Below are 17,214 nucleotides of genomic sequence, written 5' to 3'. Positions count from 1 at the left end.
GCAAAAGTCTGCAGTTTTGTTGTTTGGCGTACAAAGACAGTTTTACACATTTCAAACAAATGTGTACTTTCCACTACACTTTCCTGGGTCAACTTAGTTTAACATAAATAACAGGTAGTAGTATTCTTGTGTTACAGTAGCCAGCAGCAAAGTGTCTGCCGTAAAACTTTATATTAATATTGGGTTTCCTATATGCCAGATACTTTGGTAGTCCTCTGGATATTGGCATCAAACTGTTCAGAACATACTGGACAAATACAGTGGGGCTTGAAAGTTTGTTAAATCTTTAAACATTTCTATATTTTTATATGAATATGACCTAAAACTTCATCTGATTTTCAAACAAGTCCTAAAAGTAAATGAAGAAAACCTAGTTAAACCTAGTTAAACCTAGAAAACCTAGTTAAACAAATGAGACAAAAATTATTATATTTGGTCATGTATTTATTGAAAAAAAAAAAATATCCAAAAACATGTGTGGCAAAAGTAAGTGAATCTTTAGGATTATCAAATAATTTGAAGGTGAAATCAGAGTCTCCTGTTTTCAGTCAATGGGATGACAATCAGATGTGAAAGAGAGAGATACGGTTTTATTTAAAGAATGGGGATCCAGCAAAGCCTGATCACACCTTGAAAAAGTTACAAGACTATCTCTAAAGGGTTTGGACTTCACCAATCAACAGACAGCTTGTGTCTGAAAGGTTACAAAGGAACCCAGGGTAACTTCTAAGCAACTGAAGGCCTGTCTCACATTGGAGAATGTTGATGTTCATGAGTCCTCCAATAGAACACTGAACAGCAATGGTACAAAGCTACTGCTCTCTCCCAAAAAATATCGCTGACGGTCTACAGTTTGCTTAGGATCATGTGGACAAATGAAAAGGATACTGGAAAAATGTTTTGTGGACATATGAAGCAAAAAGAAAAACACTGCATTCCATCATAAGAACATTATCCCATCTGTAAAACATGATGGTGGGAGTGTCCTGGTTTTAGCCTGTTTTGCTGCATCTGGGACTGGACGCCTTTTCATCATTGATGGAATAATGAATTCTGAATTATACCAGATATGTCTAAGAAAATGTCAACACATCTTTCCATGAACTGAATCTTAAGACACAGTACCAAACACAACACAAGTACCAAAGAACGGTTAAAGAAGACTAAAGTGAATGTTCTGGAATGGCCATGTCAAAGTCCTGACCTTAATCGAATTGAAATGTTGTGGAAAGACCTAAAGGGAAACACACCAACATCCACTTGCTGAAGTTGTTCTGTATGAAGAATGGGCTAAAATTCCTACAACTCGATGTGTTGGACTGATCAACAGTTACCGCAAACATTTAGTGCAGTTATTGTTGCATAAGGAAGTCACACCAAATACTGAGCGAAAGTAGTGAATACGGATTGACTTACATTTCCCGCACACAGATTTGTTTTTTTTTTTTTTTTTTTTAACACAAATGCTTTATTATCACATCCACAAAATCAGTACACATCGCATATTGAAAGGAAACGTGGAATGACACATACAATGACCAGCATTGAAATATTGCTACGCATTGTGAACATTAAACAGAAAACTGTAAATCTCTCACAACTGTGTCTCCTCATTCGAACAACAGCTCTACAGGGTGTCTAGATTCGACTGGGTAACCACATAAAAGGAAGAACAAAAACATAAAAAGGGGGGGGTTAGAGAAGGAAAAGGGAAGGAAAAGAGAAAAAGGAGGGTCGCAAAAGCAGAGAGGGCCTAAGGCGGGTCTACCTGGATAGAGTTAGTCCTATAGAGCTGCCACGGCAGCCAAATTTTAGTATGCAGATCTCTTTTATCTTCCAGAGTAGCAGCCATCTCTTCCATACGCTCACTGGAAGAAAGTAGGGTGATAAAGTCCACAAGAGCATAATCAGAATCAAGTTTCCATGTCCTAGCAATGATCGTAGCAGCTGCTGTAAAAATGTGGAACAGCAATTTTCTCATAATGGGAGTAGAATCCGGTGGGGCTGCATGAAGGAGTGCTATCTCCGGTTTGATGGGTATTATCCAACCTAAATGGGTCCTGATCCAATCAAAAATCAAAGTCCAAAACCTACAAACTTTCGGGCACTCCCACCACATATGTAACAGAGTACCTGTGTCAGCACAACCCCTCCAGCATTGTGGGCTATAGGTGGGGTTGATACGACCAATCTTAGCGGGTGTCAGGTGCCATCTGAGGAGAATTTTCTTACTGAGTTCAATATGGTTGGTGCACCGAGTCGCGCCCTTAGAGGCCGAAAAAATCAAGTCCCACTCTTTTGGTGCAAGACTGATATTGAGATCCTGTTCCCATCGCAGCTGAAACAATAGTTTCTGATCTGGGACCTTCTGTAAAAGCATTTTGTAACAGTCCGATAGCACTCCTTTGCCATACCTGCTCGATCTGCATAAGTGTTCCATTAAGGTAAGAGGCCTGATGGACCGGTAGGTCGGTAACTGTGTTTGCATCAGGTGACAGATTTGCAGCCAAGGGTATCTAGCCTGCTCTTGCAGGCCATATTTCTTTTGTAAGTCCTCAAAGGATCTCCAAGTGTTGGCAAAGTAGAGGTCACCCAAATTCCTAATACCCTTAGCTTGCCATTCCCCTAAATGAATGAGCGGAACCAAACGTTTAAGTGCCGTGATAGGGGTGAGTTGAGAGGGGAAAGTTCCAAACTGAAATTTCTTACAATGAGCGTCCCAGGTATGAAGTAGTAGTTTAGTCGTCGGTAAGGCTGCAGGCGTAGCCGGCCTGGAAGCCCGAGGAAGCCAGATCAAATCCGCTAGGGAGTGGCCAGCCAGAAAATGGGATTCCAAATCCACCCAAGATTTACAGCCAGGATCGCTATGCATTCTAACCACATTTTCAAGAAGGGCCGCCTTGTGGTATAGGGAGACATTGGGAAATCCTAAACCCCCTGAGTGTGTAGGGTAATGTAATGTATGCAAGGCCAATCTGGGTTTCTTACCCTTCCACACGAAAGCTTGAAGAGCCTTTTGGAGATCTTTAATATATTTGGGCGGTAGGTAGACCTGTAAGGTGCGAAAGAGATAAAGGATACGAGGGAGAATGGTCATCTTAATTGTAGCTATACGGCCCAACCAGGAAAGCTCAAACTTTTGCCATTTGGTGCAGTCAGACTTAATAGAGGTCAGAAGTGAAGGAAAATTTAACTGGTAAGTGTTATGGAGAGTCTTGGGAATCTTAACCCCCAAATAAGATATATAGTCGTCCCTCCATTCAAATTGGTATTCCTGCTTCAAAGTCGCGACCAAGTCATGGGGAATGCCAATGGGGAGGGCTTGAGTCTTACTACAATTGATTTTATAATGGGAAACATTTTGGAAATCCCGCAGTTCCGCAACCACACTAACTAAAGACGAGGTCGGGCTCGTTAGGGTGAGGACTATATCATCCGCGAACAAACCAAGCTTATGCTGTTCATGCGCTACCTCAATGCCCATGATATATTTGTGAGAGCGGATCCTCTCTGCTAGGGGTTCAACCATAAGAGCAAAGATAAGAGGTGACAGCGGGCACCCCTGTCTGGTCCCATTGGCTATGTCAAAGGCGCTCGACAGGGCCCCGGGTACTCGGACCTTCGCCGAGGGAGCAGTATAAAGGAGCATGATAGCGTTTAGAATATTCCCCCGGAGACCCACCTTCTCCAGTACTTCCCTCATGTACACCCAATTAACCCTATCGAACGCCTTTTCCGCATCCAACGAAAGCACCAGCAGGGGGAGCCTATCCCTTTCCGCAACATGGATAAGGTTTAACAATTTCCGAGTATTATCAGGGGCCTGTCTCCCCGTAACGAACCCGACCTGGTCATTCCCGACAAGTCCCGGAAGAAATGGGGACAGTCTGTTAGCTAGAATCTTGGCGTAGATTTTGACATCTGTATTCAGAAGCGCTATAGGCCTATAGTTGGCACAATTGTCAGGAGCCTTGCCTTGTTTCGGAATAGTAACTATATGGGTGGTTAGGAATTCAGAGTCGATCAAATTGTCAGAGACCCAATGATTATACAATTTTGCGAGTCGGGGAGCTAGAATAGATGAAAACAATTTATAATAGATGTTAGGGAACCCATCCGGACCCGGTGACTTGCCCACTTTAAGATTCTTAATCGTATCTGAGATCTCAGATTCTGTTATCGGGTCATTTAAAGTCTCCAATTGTTGAGGGGAAAGAGAAGGGAGTGTAATGGTGGCAAGAAACGTACGAATTTCTGTCAAGGTGGGGTTATGTTCGTGAGCCTGATCAGAGAGATTGTAGAGTCCCCTATAGTAGTCCGAAAAGGCAGCAGCAATGTCCCTGGGATTGGTAAGATGGTTACCATGATGCGTAAGGTACTTAATTCTAGACTGCGCCTGGACCTCCTTAAGTTTGTTAGCTAGCAATCTGCCAGCCTTGTTGCTTTTAGTATAATATTTCAATTTCAGCAGCTTGAGTCTGAATTCAGTTTTGGCAAGTAATAACCGGTTGAGCTGCTCCTTACATGCTGCAATTTGTTTCCGAATCGCAGCCTGTTCGGAAGGGCCTAGAGGATTCTGAAGAGAAGCCTCAAACTGTTTCAATTGGGACTCCAAAGAACTTTGTTGGGCCTCCCTAGCTCGTTTGACCTGCTTGCTAAGATTAATCAGGGCCCCCCTAGTCACCGCTTTATGGGCTAACCACAGCGTCTGTGGGGACATCTCTGGACTCATATTGAGGTGAAAGTACTCACGAAGACCCTGCTCTATTTGTTGTTTGTGTTCTGTACGGGTCAAAATTGAGTCGTTCAGTCTCCAAATCATTGGGCCCTGCAGGTCTTGGGGGTCACTAAAGTCCACTGCAACCGGGGCATGGTCAGACCAAGACCGGGTACAGATTTGTTTTTTTCAATAAATACATGACCAAATATAATAGTGTTTCCTTTGTTTAACTAGGTTTTCTTAAACTACTTTCAGGACTTGTTTGAAAACAAGATGATGTTTTAGGTGACATTCATATAAAAATATAGAAAATTTTCAAGGGTTCACAAACTTTCAAGCCCCACTGTATATTTTTAAGTTTAACTACTGGCCAAATGTATCAACATTTGAATTTGAATTGAATTTTTTTACAGCAAAAATGTAAAATCGAAATAAACATTTTTCAGATTTATTTAGTGCAAAAAATTGAAAATAAAAATTTGGCATCTAGAAGCTGATGAGCTCATGTAGAAGTCAATAGGAGTTGCATTAGCAACATTCAAGCTATTTTTCAATTTCAGTTTTCAAGATTAATTAGAGATTTGGCAGACTCATTGAGAATGACAAGTAGAATGTTAATTTGTGGTGTTCATTTTTTTCTTTGCATTTTTACACAATCAAGTTGATGAAATTTGAGGGGTTTTTAAAAAGTTGATGAAATTTGAGGGGTTTTTAAATAAATAAATAAGCGCACATTGAATGACAGGTAGAATGTTAATTTGCTGTGTTCATTTTTTTCTTTGCATTTTTACACAATCAAGTTTATGAAATTTGAAGGTTTTTGAATAAATAAATAAGCGCACATTGAGTTTGGTAAGTTTTCAAGTATTTTTTTAAAATCTGTCATTTAAAAAGAACCTCACATTTGAAATTTCTACAAATCGGCCTCCCTGGGATGGGATTCAGTTTGAATGTACACTTGGAAACTTGCAAAAAAATAATTCTCTTTTCTTTTATCTTAACATAACATATACAGGATAAAAATACATATTGTATCAATCATTTCTATTTTAATTTATAGGGGTTGTTCAACTTTGAGGTAACTTTTAGTTTGATGTAGAGAGTGATATTCTGGGACAATTTGCAATTGGTTTTAATGTTTTTATCATTTAAGTGTTTTGAGTTATTTAGCTTTTTATTCAGCGGCTCTTCAATTTGCATTTTAAGCAACCTGGTAGCTAGGGTCTACATTACCCTATCAACCTTGCATTGATTTGAATAAGAGACTGGCATATGAATAGGAGAGGCCTGAATAGAAAGAGGAGTACTAAAAAGTAATAATAACAATACATTTGTAGCCTTACAGAGCATTTGTTTTCTAGAAGGGGTTAGCGACGCCCATTTGAAAGCTGCAAAAGGTCAGAAGAAAAAGGCAAATAACTATAAAAAAAAATGAAATTTGCTTAGAATTGGCCATTTTGTAACATACTAAAAGTTATCTTAAAGGTGAACCACCCCTTTAAGATGTAAGCGTCACTATTCTGGAACAGGAACAAAAGGCACAACAAAATACTCAGTTCTAATTCATCCACTATCTCAGAGCAATGAGTTAAAGAATAATGTAAAAAAATAATTTTGCATGATTACAGTTATATATGTACATAAAATTCCCAAGCAGCAACTGACTGCACCAGCCTTCTTTTCTAACTGATTTGACAGCCGTAATTGAAATGCAACAGACACTGACTAGAAGAGAGGTATAAATAACTGTATATTATTACATGGGTTATAGCTACATGTACAGGTCCTTACAATATATATATATATATATATATATATATATATATATATATATATATATATATATATATATATATATATATATATATATATATATATATATACATACATACAGTATATATATATATATATATATAAAAATAAAAAAATAAAATATATATATATATATATATATATATATATATATATATATATATATATACACATATACACAAAAAATGCAGCTCATCCATGTGTTGCAATTAAAATCAGTCTGGTGCATGGGTGTGTGGCTTATATCATATACTGAACTAAACAAATTATCCCAGCACTCTCATTATACAACTTTAAGGAACAATTGGATTAGAGGAAACTTATCTGTATTTGGCAAATAGAGACACTTTTAGGTACGTGATTTATACAAAGTATGCATAAGCTGATGCGCTCGGCCAAGGCAGTGTCCATGCATCAGTCCTACCTAAGTGAAAAAAGGGTATTTTCTTTGGGAGGAGAAAGACCATACCTGCTTCTCTCTTTATTTGGCATGACCTCTTCCAAAGAAATATATATATAATATATATAATATATAGTGCTTATTTATTTGTGTGTGTTGTGTGCTACCCTTTATAGCAGATTTATAGGTGTTGCTCAGCAGTCCCTCGTTTGTACTGGAAAGTCCCGTTTTTCTCTGCACGGAACAGGCAGAAAAAGAAACAATGTCTCTAACTTAATTGGCTTTTGGCAGAGAGCCCAGAACAGCCACAGCAGAAGATAAGATACTTTTGTAACAATTTCGAGATAAGCAAATGAGTAATTGTAACAATATAAGATAACAGGTCAAAGGGCAGCTTAAAGGGCAATTCAACTTCATTAGCAAAACTGTAATAACTGAAAAAAACACAGAAATATGTTCAAACTTTCATAATCTGCCAAATTTTGTAAAATTAACATGGTAATTAGGGCGTGGTGAAAAAAATGTCACCGCACTACGCACGCAAAACTATTTTGTCGCTCTTTTTATTTCCAAAATGTTGGGAGGTATGAAAATGTCACAGGGGGTTAAATAAAGGTGTATAGTTTGATACAGGTCACCTATAGAAGCCAATCAGCGGGTAGTATTTACTGGTCACCAACATCAGGTTACTGCACCCCTGCAGACTTTGTTTCTTGCATTATATATAGGAGTTAAGGTGGCCATACACAGGCCGATAAAAGCTGCTGACAGACTGAGTCAACAGTTTATTGGCCCGTGTGTGGGGCCCTCCGATGGGCTTCCCCGATTAATATCTGCCAGAAAGTCAGGCAGATGTCGATCGGGCAGGGCTAAAAATCAAGTCGGATCGCGACCACACCTGTTCGCTGATGCGGTCCCACGATCTGACCGTCCGTATTGCCTACATCAGGGATCCCCAACCTTTTGAACCCGTGAGCAACATTCAGAAGAAAAAGGAGTTGGGGAGCAACACTAGCATAAAAAATGTTCTTGGGGTGCCAAATAAGTTCTGTGATTGGCCATTTAGTAGCCCCTATGTGGATTGTCAACCTACATTGAGGCTGTGTTTGGTAGTTCACCTGGTTTTTATGCAACCAAAACTTGCCTCCAAGCTGGAAATTCAAAAATAATAGTCTGCTTTGAGGCCACTGGGAGCAACATCCAAGGGGTTGGAGAGCAACATGTTGCTCACGAGCTACTGGTTGGGGATCACTGGCCTACATTATGATCCGATCAGTCCGATATCGCCCCTCCTCGCCAAACTAGTGGATCTCTACTTTTATGGCCACCTTAAGAGTTTATATTTCTAGCTTACACACAATTCTATGGGGAAAACATGCTGCCTACCAATCCATAATGGCTCATTTCGAACAATTCACCATATTTATATTTACCCATTATGCAGTATTTTCCACCCAGAATTCCAGCATAACTGCAGCCAAACTAACTGTGTCGAAACAAATGCAAAAGGACTTGCAAATTATGTGCAAGTCTCAGAAAGCATCTTCAGAGAGAGGATAGTATCACTGCTGCCAGTTGACATTAAAACAGCTAAAGCATATTGGAGTGACTGCTCCAGGGAGCACTGGAATTACTGCTGCATTCAATATGAAGGTAGTTTCAGGGTTCCTGAGGCAGGACTGAAGCAAAAGCATTTAGGATACCCATATAAGTGCATATTGCTATCGATGTCTGTTAGATGACCAGACTCAGAGATTCTTCTGTCTTTAACTTGTCTTAATTAATCAATTGCTGGCCCTCACCCATGTGACCCTCTTGCTGTATATCAGGACATTCATTCTAGGGGAAGCATAGCAGGGGTGAGCATGGCAGGAGAGCCATGGCAGATTTAACAACTTAAGTCCATCAAGTTAAAGTACAGAAGTTTAAGTACAACATATAGAGTTAGACAGAGTTGGACAACAGTTGGATCAGAGTTGAATTGGAATCTCCAAGCAAACATTGGACATCACTGCTCATCAATTCTTCTATCAACAAGATAAGCCGGATTATACTGTCTAACTATGTTTAATTTGATTGCCTTCTTTTTCTCTCTCTCCTCTATACTTCTGCATATATCCTCTGCACTCCAACATCCATCAAACTATCCTGAAATTGAAATCTCCTCTTCACTGCTCCCATCACCCTCTCTCAATCTAAGCACACTATCTTGTATTGTTAAATCTATTATCCCCTCTCATTCCATCAAACAATACACTGCTCGCACTGTCAAATCTAGGTCACACCTTGTCTCACTCTCATTATTACTGTTACTTGCAGCTGGGGACGTCTCCCCAAACCCTGGTCCAACTCACTCATTTGTACCCTCACTTATTCCTACTCTCAGGCATTCAACAAGGTCTTTTCCAGTCTCTCAGACTTTACGTACTTCTAATATTGCAAACCTAATTCACATAAAACCAGCACCCTCCATACCTTTCTCATGTGCCCTCTGGAATGCACGGTCAATCTGCAATAAACTAACAGCGGTCCATGACCTCTTTATAGCTAAATCCCTTCACCTTCTTGCAATCACTGAAACATGGCTCTCACCCTCAGACACTGCTTCACCTGCTGCCCTCTGCTATGGAGGCTTCTCACTTACTCACACTCCTAGACCGGATAGCCGTCATGGCGGTGGGGTGGGATTTCTTCTCTCTCCCAAATGCAGGTTTCAAAATCTAACTACACCGTCTTCTCTCTCCTTCACTTCTTTTGAAGTCCACAGCATACGTTTGTTTTCTCCAATCTCTCTGCGTGTTGCTGTCATATATCGCCCCCCAGGTCCCTACTCCACCTTCTTGGATCACTTTGCTGCCTGGCTTCCATACTTTCTCTCCAGTGAGACACCTGCTCTCATTTTAGGGGACTTCAACATCCCCATTGACAACTCTGCTTCTGCTGCCACCTCTAAACTTCTCTCTCTAACAGCTTCATTTGGTCTCTCTCAGTGGACCGACTCACCTACCCACATCGAGGGTCATGCTCTTGACCTTATATTCTGCCACTTATGCTGCCCATCCAACTTAATAAACTCTCCCTACCCTCTGTCTGACCATCATCTACTCTCCTTTCAGATACTGCTTTCACCTGCACCTTCACAACCATCTCTCTCTACCCATACGTACAGAAACCTTAATGCTTTTGAACCACAACAATTATCAACAGTATCAGCACAATCCATATCTCATATTAATACTCTCTCCTGTCCCAATATGGCAGCTTCTCTCTACAACGATGCCCTTTCAACAGCACTTGACTCCCTTGCACCTTCTACCACCCGTCACAGCCGGCCAGCTAAACCCCAACCCTGGCACACTAGTGTAACACGGTACCTCAGAAGATGTAGTAGATCAGCTGAGCGACGATGGAGAAGGTCACGAACTGATCCTGATTTCATCCACTTCAAATTCATGCTCTCTTGCTATAACCGAGCTCTATCATTAGCCAAAGAACAATACTTCTCTTATCTAATATCTACTATGTCCTCCAAACCACAGCAGCTGTTTGCCACATTTAACTCACTCCTATGCCCCCCTCCACCTCCTCCACCTATTAATGTTACTGCCCAAGACCTTGCTCATTTCTTTAATGAAAAAATCGATCTCATTAGGCTGAGCATACCGTCCGACAACAATCTCAGACCAACGTGCAGTCCACTCACATCTACTTTGCACTCCTTCACCCCTGCAACTCTAGAGGAAGTCAGCAAACTTCTAGCCAGCTCAAAACCCACCACCTGCTCCCTTGACCCCATACCCTCTCGCCTTCTCCACCCAATCTCTGATACACTCTCTCCTGCACTTACCCACCTATTCAATCTTTCACTCTCTACTGGTACCTTTCCATCATTATACAAACAAGCACTAATCACTCCTATCCTCAAAAACCTTCCCTTGATCCCAGCTCTCCCACTAACTATCGACCGGTCTCCCTTCTTCCATTCGCCTCCAAATTACTAGAAAGGCTTGTTTATAAACGCCTGATCCAGCATCTCACTCACAACTCCCTCCTCGACCCCTTGCAATCTGGCTTCCGCCCATCACACTCGACTGAAACTGCCCTCACCAAAGTAACCAATGATCTTCTATTGGCAAAGTCTAAAGGTCATTATTCCATTCTAATTCTACTAGATCTCTCTGCAGCCTTTGACACAGTTGACCACACACTCCTCCTTGACATTCTACACTCAGCTGGCATTCGGGACACTGCTCTTTCATGGTTTACATCTTATCTGTCTGACCGTTCCTTTAAAGTTTCCTTCTCTAACTCTACTTCTACTACTTTCCCACTCTCTGTTGGAGTTCCTCAAGGCTCTGTTCTTGGCCCCCTGCTGTTCTCGCTCTATACAACTTCACTAGGAAAACTCATTCAGTCATTTGGACTTCAGTATCACCTTTATGCTGATGACACCCAACTCTACTTGTCTACTCCTGATCTTTCTAATTCTGTCCTTTCCCAAGTCACAGACTGTCTTTCTGCTGTCTCCTCCTGGATGTCACAGCGCCACCTGAAACTGAACCTTTCTAAAACAGAACTCATCATATTTCCTCCAAGATCTTCCCCTGTCCCTCAGATATCACTCACCGTAAACAACACCACCTTTCATTCCACCACACAGGCACGCTGCCTAGGAGTTATCTTAGACTCTCATCTGTCTTTTTCACCACACATTCAAACACTTGCAAAATCTTGCCGTATTCAACTGCGCAACATTGCTCGAATACGACCCTATCTCAGTTCAGAATCAACTAAACACTGATTCAGTCTCTCATCATCTCCCGCCTTGATTACTGCAACTTACTCCTCACAGGTATTCCAACAAGTCACCTTTCACAACTCCAATCTGTTCTAAACGCGGCCGCTAGACTCATTCATCTAGCTCGCCGCTCAACATCAGCTGCTCCCATTTGTATGTCCCTTCACTGGCTCCCAATCTCTTCTAGAATCAAATTCAAATTACTTACACTCACATTCAAGGCCCTTAATAATGAAACCCCTCCCTATATTTCATCTCTAATCTCCAAATACACTCCTTCACGAAACCTACGCTCTGCTTCTGATCTTCGCCTCACTTCTCCTCTGGTCACTTCTGCCCATTCTCGTCTACAAGACTTCTCTCGGGCTTCTGCTTTTCTCTGGAACTCTCTGCCACAAGCTGTCAGACTTTCTCCTTCCTTCCAAACTTTCAAGCGCTCCTTAAAGACCCATCTGTTTAAAGAGGCCTATTCGTTGTACCTTAATTAATCATTGCTGTATCAAAAATGACAAAGTGTTTATATAATCCTAATGTCTCAATTGTACCCTAACCTTTTAGTTTGTAAACCCCATTGTACTCTGTAATCCTTGTCTGTTAGCCACCATTTATTCCCTGTTTGCTATAACTGCAGTAAAGCACTGCGTATCTTGACAGCGCTATATAAATAAATGATGATGATGATGATGATGATGATGATATGATGTGTTTGGACACACAAACGAGAGGTGATTTTGTTCACTATTCAGCCAACTGCTATAAAGGAACAGCAACACCAAAAAAATGAAAGTGAAAGTAATTGTGATTGGATTAGTGAAAGAGTTTATATGCCGAGGACTTCCAACAGTTGAACTGAACTCATTCGAGTAATTAAATTATAATGTACTGTTGCTCTGCACTTCTAAAAAAAAGTGTTCATGCTTTAGAAACACTACTATAGTTTATTATTAAAATAAGCTAAAAAGACACAGGTTACATAGCAGACAACAGATAAAACACCATTATATTCTACACTGTTATCTACTATGTATCCCGTGCCTTTTCTCATTTTTTCAGACTGAATGGCTTCCCCCATGGATACAATGCAACTTGTTTATTAAACTATAGTAGTGTTTCTGAAGCAAACCGGGCCGCTGACATCAGTATGACGTCGCTTTCTGGATAATGGGTTTCTAATGGGTTTAAAGCACTTAGCATAGATGTTTTCAAAAACTGTATCCCACCTTTTAGGAAACTGCCACTCCATAAGGTCCAGGCTGGTTTACCCACACACAGGATTACCATACTGAATGTTTCCTGATAATCTTATGAACATTCCAAAGCATTACTGTCATGACCGGCACCCAATTCCAGAACAAGTGCCAAGCACCCTGGTCTCGGCTTGGCTTCACCAGTAGTGTGACCACCGTTGGGCTTCGGGAGGAGCCCTCAGCTTACTTGGGTGCCACCTGGACTTAACAAGGGGTGCAAGGCGAGATGTTCTGGCTGGCAAAGGGGCACGGCTGGTAGCAAAGTCTTTTGGGCCGAAGGTCACGGTGCAAAGGATAAGGCAGAAGGATGGTCAGACAGGCTGTGTCGAAGCAGGCAGAGAATAAACGTAGTCAGGCAGGCAAGGGTCAAACCAGGAAGTCAATCAGAGGGTTAATCAAAAGAGATAGTCGGTAATCAGGCAAGGGTCAGGATCCAGAAGTCAGAATAGTCAAAAGCCATGCAGGGGTCACAACAGGAATCACAAACAGGTTCAGACAGAAATAGCTTAAGCTCAGAAGCACCAGGAACAAATCCTATCACGGGCAACTTGTCAGCAGACAGAATGGGCTGAAATAGTGTTTGAATTTCGCGCCTTTGCGCACTGACGTCATACACCAGCGCGCCTTTAAATGGAAAGGAGGCACGCCTCGCGCGCACTAGAGAGGAGCCGGCACCAGCGAAAAAACACGCTGGCGCGGCTAGAAAGAAGGATGGTGCGGCGGACAACCCCGCCGCACAGGTAAACTTACATTACCCCCCTCTCCAGGGGGGGGCACTGGACCCCCAGGCTTCCCAGGAAACTTTTGATGGAATTGCTTCCTGAGACGGTCAGCCTTGATGTCCTCAACTGAGACCCAAGAGTTCTCCTCTGGGCCATAGCCCTTCCATTTAATCAAGTACTGGAGCTTACCCCTAACCAGATGAGAATCAAGGAACTCTTGGATCTCAAATTCAGGCTGACCCTCGACCAACACTGGGGGAGGAACAGATGACTGCCGGATTTGTGAAGCTGGTTTGAGAAGGGAGACATGAAAGGAATCAGAAATTTTAAAATTAACAGGTAACTTAAGACGAACAGAGGAAGGGTTAATTATAGCGGAGATGGGATATGGACCAATGAATTTAGGACCCAGTTTGAGAGAGGGCACCTTTAACTTGATATTCTTGGTAGATAACCAGACCCAATCCCCCACTTTATACTGGGGTGCCTCTCTACCGGATCTGTCAGCAGCTTTTTTTTGAGCTGATGTAGCTGCAGACAGAGACTCATGCACTTGAGACCAAACCTTAGTAAATAACTCAACATAGGAGTTGGCAGATGGTACAGGGGAACCAGACCCAGAGAACGAAAAAGTTTGGGGTGCAACCCATTGAAAATAAAGAAAGGGGATTCCCCAGAGGAAGAATGAGTAGCATTATTGTATGCAAACTCTGCCCAGGGTAATAGTTCCGCCCAAGTGGACTGGTTGTCGGACACATAACACCTGAGGTACTTCTCCAGAGACTGGTTCACCCTTTCAGTTTGGCCGTTGGTTTGGGGATGATAAGCAGTGGAAAAAGATAACTCAATCCCCACCAAAGAACAGAAAGCACACCAAAACTTTGAGACAAATTGGACCCCCCTGTCAGAAACAATATTTTCAGGAAAACCACGTAACTTAAAAATGTGATTAACAAACAAATCAGCCAAGGTTTTAGCAGAAGGGAGGTGTGGAAGAAAACAAAATGGCTCATCTTGCTAAACCTATCCACCACCACCCAGATCACAATTTTCCACTGAGAAGGGGGCAAATCAACAATGAAGTCCATTGAAAGATGGGACCAAGGTTTTTCTGGAATGGGTAAGGGAATTTACAAACGCTGGGAAGAATTTCGAGAAGCCTTGGATCTTTGGCAGACTGGGCAGGAATTAACAAAGGCTTTAGCATCCTGTTTGAATGATGGCCACCAAACATGTTGGGATAACAGGGACACCGTCTTCGAAATGCCTGGATGCCCTGCCATCTTAGAATCATGAACCTCAATACTTGCTCCCTTAATTCCTGTGGTACAAACCAGCTCCCCGAAGGGGTATCCGTAGGAGCAGATGTTTGAAGAGGGAGCAATAGAGAAGAAAGGTCAGATTCAAGGGTTGCTATGATAATTTCCCTGGGAATAATGGGAGTACACTCACTAGAGTCACAAGAAATGGATTTGAAACTCATAGAGAGTGCATCCGCCTTGGTGTTTTTAGTCCCAGGCCTGAAAGTCAGAGAAAAATGAAACCTTGTGAAAATTAGAGCCCGCCTAGCCTGCCTAGGATTAAGGCGTTTAGCAGACTCTATTTATAGTTAATTCTTGTGGTCAGTATAGACCGTCACCAGATGTTTTGCACCCTCCAGGAGGTGCTGCCATTCCTCAAAGGCCCATTTGACTGCCAACAATTCCCTGTTACCTATATCATAATTCACCTCTGCGGGTGAAAACTTCCTGGAGAAGAAAGCACAGGGATGCAACTTGTTGGTAGTCGGGTGTCTTTGAGAAAGGACTGCCCCAGCTCCCACCTCAGAGGCGTCAACCTCCACAATAAAAGGTAGTGCAGTATCGGGGTGTCTGAGAATGGGGGCTGAACTGAATTCCTTTTTTAGGAAATCAAATGCTTGAACGGCCTCAGGGGGCCACATGCTGGGGTCAGCGCCCTTTTTAGTCAGATTAGTGATGGGGGCCACAATGAGGGAAAAATTTTTGATAAACTGCCGATAATAATTAGCAAAACCAAGAAATCTTTGTGTTGCACGTAACGAAAGGGGTTGGGTCCAATCCAGGACTGCTCTCACCTTGCCTGGATCCATTTCTAGACCTTTGCTGGAAATGTTAAACCCCAAAAACTGAACAGAAGAAACCCCATAAGTACATTTCTCTAGTTTCGCATAAAGATTATTTCCCCTTAGCCTTTGTAAGACTTCACAAACATGATTTTGATGTTCTTTCATGTTGGAGGAAAAAATAAGAATATCGTCTAGGTAGACCACTACGAAGATCCCCAGCAGATTCCGGAAGATGTCATTGACAAACTCCTGGAACACTGCGGGGGCATTACAGAGACCAAAAGGCATAACAAGATACTCGTAGTGGCCATCCCTGGTGTTAAATGCAGTCTTCCACTCATCACCCTCCCTGATTCGAATCAAGTTATAAGCCCCCCTAAGATCAAGCTTGGTAAAGACTTTTGCATTTTTAACCTGATCAAAAAGTTCAGAAATTAGAGGGAGATGATAGTTATTTTTTATGGTAATCTTATTGAGCCCCCTATAATCTTTTTCCCAAAGAAAAAGAAGCCCGCCCCCGCAGGGTAAATAGAAGGTCTGATGAAACCCCTTTCTAGGTTTTCCCTTATATACTCCTTCATTGCCTGGGCTTCGGGCAAAGAAAAAGGGTAGGTTCTACCACGAGGGGGAGTGGAACCAGGAATAAGGTCAATTGGGCAGTCATACTGCCGGTGTGGGAGTAGAGTTTCAGCAGCTTTTTTTGAAAATACATCAACATACTCTGCGTATGCGGCAGGTAAACCCTCAAGAGAAGTAGTTGCCACTACTGAAGGAAAGCAAACCCCACCACACTTGGGACCCCATTGAACAACCCCCTTCGAGACCCAGTCAATCAGAGGGTTATGCCTCTGGAGCCACAGTAATCCTAAAATTAGGGGAGAGGAAGCACCCTCAATGAGATATAAAGCTATCTCCTCACAGTGCAGATTGTCAGTACACATAGAGAGAAAAACAGTTTGTTTTGAAACCACACCTGACCCTGAAGTTCTTTTATCCACTGCCCATATTCTCATGGGGGTAGTTAGAGAAACCAAAGGAATTTTGTATTTGGCTGCAAAAGCAGCATCCAGAAAGTTTCCCTCCGCCCCAGAATCCACAAATGTGGACACCTTGACAGAGCCCGTAGGCCAGGTTAGTTTAACCAGAATCAAAACCTTGGAGGCAGATTGGGAAGAGGAAACTCCTGCACCCAAATGGAGCTCCCCTTCTCCATTTAGGCTTCGGAGTTTCCCGGCCTCTTAGAACATTGGTTCAGAAAATGCCCCTTTTCACCACAGTACATGCAAAGACCCAGGGTACGCCTGCGTGCCTTTTCCTCAGGAGTTAGATGGGACATGCCTAAGTGCATAGGCTCCTCCTGAGGTAGAGGCACAGAGGGGTTAGGAGATTTTACATTGGTCACCACATTAGATCTTATATTAGTAACCCC

At 42.2% G+C, this 17,214-nt stretch overlaps 1 protein-coding gene across 1 annotated transcript in view; it reads right to left on the bottom strand.

Annotated features, from left to right (window-relative positions):
- The window catches only part of pgbd5.S (piggyBac transposable element derived 5 S homeolog), a 47,264-nt gene that overhangs the window by 13,471 nt on the left and 16,579 nt on the right, over positions 1-17,214 (bottom strand). The window lies entirely within an intron of this gene.

This window comes from Xenopus laevis, chromosome 5S (genome assembly GCF_017654675.1).
Source record: "Xenopus laevis strain J_2021 chromosome 5S, Xenopus_laevis_v10.1, whole genome shotgun sequence".
Classification (NCBI taxonomy): Eukaryota; Metazoa; Chordata; class Amphibia; order Anura; family Pipidae; genus Xenopus; species Xenopus laevis.
Note: the sequence above shows the minus strand (reverse complement) of the source record. Positions and strands in the feature narration are given on the sequence as shown.